Below are 6,718 nucleotides of genomic sequence, written 5' to 3'. Positions count from 1 at the left end.
GGAGTATAAAAGTAGGTTTTTGACGTGTTTTTACAAGCTACACAAAAAAAGAACTTACAAACTCATGCCTACGAATTGCTCGATAAAATGCCTAAATGGAGATTTTTATTGGCTATATGCTCAAAGTTGATCTCGAATTGTTTATATCTTGTAGGAAGTCAGTTATAAAATGTTCGAGGCTTATGGAAATGCATTATAACTCCAATCGACGAGGTATGTAGGGCTTTCTCTTCTCTTCTTGGCATGACTAGAATTCAAATGAGCTTTCATTGAAACGTTATTTCCGTAACTTGTATCAACCACATTCCGAAATAGTTAAGATCATCTCTTCTCATGAATAGCTTATAGTGGAATACTTTCCCGCAGTTCGTATCTATTGTTTGTCAATTGAAGAATGATGTTCATTATGGTACTCTTCAGGTCAAAGTTGAGGCAGTTGTATTTCTAATCATTTGAGTTGATCTTTACCTCACGTGTAATCCGTATCAAGTATATTTCATATTCTTTACATTTGTGGTCTTCTTGATTGAAAGCTAAAGAATGTTGCGACAATAATGAAAAATCGGAGGGTAACGACGACAGGTCACTCCGACTCTTTCTATGATGTCTCTTCTGAGGTCAATCTTGCATTGCACTTATATACCCTAAAAGTTAACACAATGCAAGGAGTATTATATACCCTTACGGAAAATTAAAAACAGGAACTAATCAAATTGACATTAGCTGCTATTGTTACATTATTATGTCATTATCTACCCAGTATATACGTAAAAGTTACTTTCATAAGCATAAATCATCTCAAGTTGTCACAACGTTATATATGACTCAAAGATAAGCACAAATAGGGGTGACAAAATTAGCTCATGAAAACATGATTCGTATAATTAGTGTTACTTCTGGACTACTTTGGACGAACATGATCCCATTCTCAAACACTTTGTGTTACTTCTGCTTCATCAGTTATTACCCTGTAGATTTCCTACGGCTTCTTAGTTTACTTGCAAATAGTCATATGTTTAGACAAAAAAAGAAAAAGAAAAAAATTGAATCTCAAAAGCACTTTAAGATTTTCATGGGACTTTCCGGTGTTGGATACATTGTTCTTTGCAATTGTTAAGGAAAAATGCGTCCTTCTAGATTTTCTGGTATTCGAGTTTGAAATCTGGCTTAACCTTTTTATCAAATTCCGCATAGAAATTTGAAATTCTTCTTCAAGGCATTTAAAATCTCTCCTAACTTTGAAATTCTTCTTCATGGCGCTCAAAATCCCTAGCTGCAGGTCGTCTGGGTATGCTGTTTTCCCATTCTCAACCACTTTATTTTACCTTCCGGCATATCAATCTTTTCCACGTAGATTTCCTACTACTTCTTTCGTTTACTTACACTTCGACTCTCATATGTTTTTATAAAATCAATTTGAAACTCACAATCACTTTAAGATTTTCATGAGACTTTTCACTGTTGGATAAATTGTTCTTTGCAAATTGGTAAGGAAAAATGCATCCTTTTGGCTTTTCAAAGTTGTCGATTTTGAAATCTGCCTTTCTCTTTATATCCACATCTGCAGAATACTTGCCCTTTATTAAGGGGTACTTACTGAAATTACACATGCTACGCCATGTTCTTTTCTCGACCAGTAATAGCATATATTCAACCATGCTTTCCTTCAAAGAGTTAATGGACAAATCCTATTTGTTAGGATGCTTCGTATGATTTGTCACGACTGATTTTGTCATTTTCTTCCTCTTAATATTTGCCATTTGAATTGTTTTATTACAACCAACCGTTTCCTTTATTGTTTTCTCTGTCTTAATTTCCCCTTTATTTAGTTTATTTTAAGTAGCCCAAAAAACGTGTCTTCTGAAGTCCATAACCCCATCATCGCACCTCTTTAAATGGGTTAAATCTACTTCTTAACTACTACTGTCCTTGATCCCTTTACGCATATTCGTAGAGTAATTTCTACTATGTGTACACCCCCGACTTAGTGGTTCTATAGTTCTTGGTACAGTCTTTCAGTGTTTTTAATTTGGAATTCAAATAGTACATGACAATTGATTGTGTTCTCAAATATGTAACTACATTTCTGTCAATTCTTAACTTCTAAAAAGATAGGGAGTTTATAGCATTTAGAAGTGAGGGTAGAAAAGAGGTTCCTTTTTTGTTGGTTGTAAAACTATGACTGTATTAATATTTGTAATCTCCACTGTGATACGTTTAGACTTTAGAGTGTTGTTACGATTTAGGTATGCTGCGAAGATTTACAGCTACTATTTTATTTGATAAAATGCTTCGTCATCTTTTAATTAACTGTATTCATATTTGTAATCTTCACTGTCATATGTCTAGACTAGAGTGTATCACGACTTTAAGTACGCTTCAAAAATTTACAACAACTATTTTATTTGATAGGGAAAAGGTGCAAATATACCTCTCAATTTTGGGATTTAGAGCAGATATACCCCTCGTTAAAAAAGTGGTGCATATATACCCTTGCTGTTATACAAATGATGCAAATGTACCATTTTCCTTGACAGAATGTAAAAAAAATAATATATTTAGCTTATTTTTTAATTAAAAAAATGTCACGTAGCTTTAAAAAAATAAATCTAGCCCTTTTTTAGTAGACTTATTCTTTTAAAGCCATGTGGTAATTGTTTCCTGGTGGGGTCGAGTCTGCTTCATTTAAAAAAATTGGTAGGCTTATTTATTTTAAACCCAAGGAGATATTTTTTTTAAACAAACCAGACAACCCACTAGAAATAAATTACCTCGTGTCTTTAAAAAATAATAAGTCTACTAAAAAAATGGGTAGATATATTTTATTAAAGCCATGCAATATTTTTTTTAATTAAAAATAAGCTAAATGATTTTTAAAAAATATTTTGCCAGTGAAAAGTGTATATTTGCACCATTTGTGTAACGGCAGGGGTATATTTGCATCATTTGTGTAATAGCAGAGATATATTTGCACCACCTTTTTAATGAGGAGTATATTTACTCTAAATCTCAAAGTTAAGTGGTATATTTGCACCTTTGCCCTATTTGATAAGATGCTCCATGTTTTCCCCCCGCAAGATGAAAAAAAAAACACTTACCACAAGTTACATCTACATTTATTGTCGCACCTGTATTCATGGATATACATTTATTCCTTTCCCTGTTTTTATGGATATATCTATATATCATTTTCCGATCAGTAATAGAAGATGTTGAACCATGCTCTCCTTCAAATAGTAATTGTAAAATCCTTTTGTTAAGATGCTCTGTCTGTTTTGTTAGGACTGAATTTTACATTTTCTTCCTCTTAATATTTGTTATGCTCTTTTGCGATGTATTCAAAGCCTAGAGGACTCCTGTTATCATCTCTACTGTAGGATACAGAAGTAGGCCAACAGTAAGTTGAATCAGCCAAATTTGGTTTCCATGAGTAAAGGGATAGCCAATTTTGCTCTCCTGTTATCATCTCTATTGTTGCTTCCTGAAGATTCCTGCTCTTAGTATCACATACTCCAGCAGTTACCCTTTTGAAGTACAATATTTTGACCGGTGAATAGATTTCATTGCTGATAATATTAATGGATATTTGATTGTCGAACAATAATGAATTCTTTTTTTCTTTTGAAAAATGAGTTTCTGTTCATGATGCTAATATCTTTACTGACTTTCATTGGTTCCTAAAATTTATGTGTGACTAAAACATGTATATTTTGAGATTTGCTTATATTTCATTGGGGTTTACTTAATACTTTTAGTAACACTACAAGAAAGAAGACATTTGGCAACAAAAATTTTTTTGTTGCCATAGATAGGTTATTGTTGCACAAAGTACTTTTAGCAACAATTTTTTTTTTTGTTGTTGCATAAACTTTTCCCAACAGCTGTTATTGCAACGACGAGCAACAACTTTTTTTTAGTTGCCAAAAGTACTTTTTGCAATAATAGTCAATATTATATGGCAAACAAATTAAATTTTTGGCACAAAAAAAAAGTTCATTTTTAAAAGATTCATCATATATGCCAACAATAAAACTAAGTTGTTGCCAAATATTGACTTTTGCCAACTATGTTTTTGTTGCCAAAAGAGCTGTTGCAATTTCTATACTTTCTTATAGTGTAACTTGTATGATTGGAGAAATTTACGTATAATAAACTATGAGCTTACAAACATCTGTCAGGATTACGAAACGCGGGCAAATACACTATTGTACCTATAATCTAAATGGGAAAGATTTGAATAGTTTCATCATGAAATACTACTATAGATCTTATTGTGTCCAAGCAATGTTGCAAGCATTGGAGTTGGATGCGTGTGAACCAAAAAGACTTACTACAAGGTCTTGAAAATTGGACAAACTACACAGACGAGTGAGAAAAAATATTAGTAATTCTCTTCACATATAAAATTTAGAAGTCCAAAGGATCAACTGATTGATGATCGGTCTAATGGGTCGGAGTTTAAAGTTGTACTGGTTCGACGTTGAGAATGAGAGTTGAACCCAAAAGTTTAAAAGATTTCAAGAGAGAAAATCGTGATTCCTTGATTTTTTTTAATTTTTTTTTTGGGTTCAATATTTATGTAGTACTTGCTAATTCATTTAATTCATGTGCAAAAGGTAGATCGTTAGATTCGAGAACTTAATTTGAAATCAAACCTAATATGTGATGTGTTAGTAGTTAATACCATGTATACAAAGATGAGTATATAGGGAAGAAGCAATTGCTTGAGGTTGTGGAACAAGATAAGAGTTTAGACTTAATTGCTTAAACAAGAGATACTAACATGTCACATTCACCTCCTCTCTCTTTATTTTTTCCTAACAGAGTCAAATTTGTAAGATTAATTTGTTTAGTTGAGACCTGATAAGAGATCCTTTAAGTTTATTTGGAGTTATCAGCGACATGAAACAAGAGATACACAAGACCTATTCCTCCAGCAACCTGCTTCCCTTTTTGGCTGCCTACCGCATAAGGGTAAGATCGATTAGAATGCAGGTGCTTTCCAAAAATATCTTATCAACATTTCACTTCATGTGCATTTGTCTACAGTGTTTGGTTCCATGCACATTTAATGTTTGGTAATGGTTTTTCCTAAATTGAATATGCTGATCGTGAACTCTTTCCTTTTACCTTCTCCATGAATCATAGAACATCTTTTGGTACTCTGCTTGCTATTCAAATGATGGATATAAAGAATATTTATATTGTAGTCTTACATGTCTGATGTTACTGGAACTTTAGTAATGACACAAATATGATTATTGTGCAGGTTTACAACCGTACATTCAATTAGTGACAAGACAGTTGCCAACATGAGACACCGGTGAAATAGGGAACAACCATTCAGTAAAACTGCAGAGACTATAAAGGTTTTACAAGACGCGTGTGACAAGAAACAAAGAACTCTTGTATCTTTTGCTGAAAAAAAACCATGTGTTACTATTGGGACAAACTCAATCAGTACTAAAGTGGGGAAGGTGTTATAAAAAACGCTCATAAGCATCAATCCAAGAAAATTAGTGTACATCATTCTGTTTTTTATATCAGTGAATATATCATTCTACAATTAGCACATCCAAAAGAATATTCAATTTATATGATTTTTATTTACAGTAAACATTGAACTCATTGAGCAAATTGAAAATTATTTATTTTGCTCTTGCATTTGCTGCAAATGCATTGTCTCCAATTGGAAACTTGTATTAGAAATAAGGTAAGAGAGGATACCATCTGAGACATTAAGATATCTTTGATGACTACATATGATGCTTTAGTGTCTACTGCCACGGTTATTCATTGATTCCACGGTGTACCAAAGTAAGTTAATTCTTAAAGTCAATTTCTTTTTGATCTTTGTGCTAAAAACTTTATATCTTCTATCTCAACTATATTTAAAAAATGATATATTTCGTAGATTTAAAAAGGTCTCTTATGATCGCGTGAATTGTGGAAAAATTAACTTGTCATATTATTATAAAAGTGAGAAGATCTTAAGTGAAAAATTAGATGACGAAAATGCCATAAAAAATTAAATGATATTTTTATCCTTCAATCCAAAACTACTCCTTTAATATTTTGTACAAAAATTGTAAATATACCTTTAAATAAATGCTAATTTTTAAATTGAATGGAGTACAATACAATGAATCAGCTATTTATAGAATTGTAAATAGATAAGCCTTTTTACAGGCCTCTTAGAAAATTATAGAAGTGTATAATGGTAGCTTGCATCTCTTATTCCTTTCTTTTATGTCTAACAAAGTATTATCAATTCTTTTCCTATATAAGAACATTGTTAGTGTCATTTAATATTTTTCAATTGAATTCCATCTGCAGCACATAATGAAGTTGCAAGTGTAAAATTAGGTGAGTTTATCTCTTTTGCTGTTATTATTTATGATTGTTGTGGTAATAAGCTGTTCCTTGCCATATATAATTTTTCAGAAGTGTTATCATAAAGCTATACATCCAATCGATGAAATTACTTACCATCTTCAAATTTGGACGTTAAACTGTCCTTATAATATATGATTTCGGAAGAATGTCAAACTAATTTTTTGTTACTCTGGTTGATATTGAGTTCGGCTTCGATTCATCATAATACATTGATTTTTAATTTCTTTCTCCAAACTATGCATCCCGAAAACTCTTAAAGTTGAAATACACCGATAACATCGTCTATAAAAAAGTAATAAGTTAGATATGATCATATCACGTG

This window comes from Lycium ferocissimum, unplaced genomic scaffold (assembly GCF_029784015.1).
Source record: "Lycium ferocissimum isolate CSIRO_LF1 unplaced genomic scaffold, AGI_CSIRO_Lferr_CH_V1 ctg797, whole genome shotgun sequence".
Classification (NCBI taxonomy): Eukaryota; Viridiplantae; Streptophyta; class Magnoliopsida; order Solanales; family Solanaceae; genus Lycium; species Lycium ferocissimum.
This window is presented reverse-complemented; position numbering follows the sequence as displayed.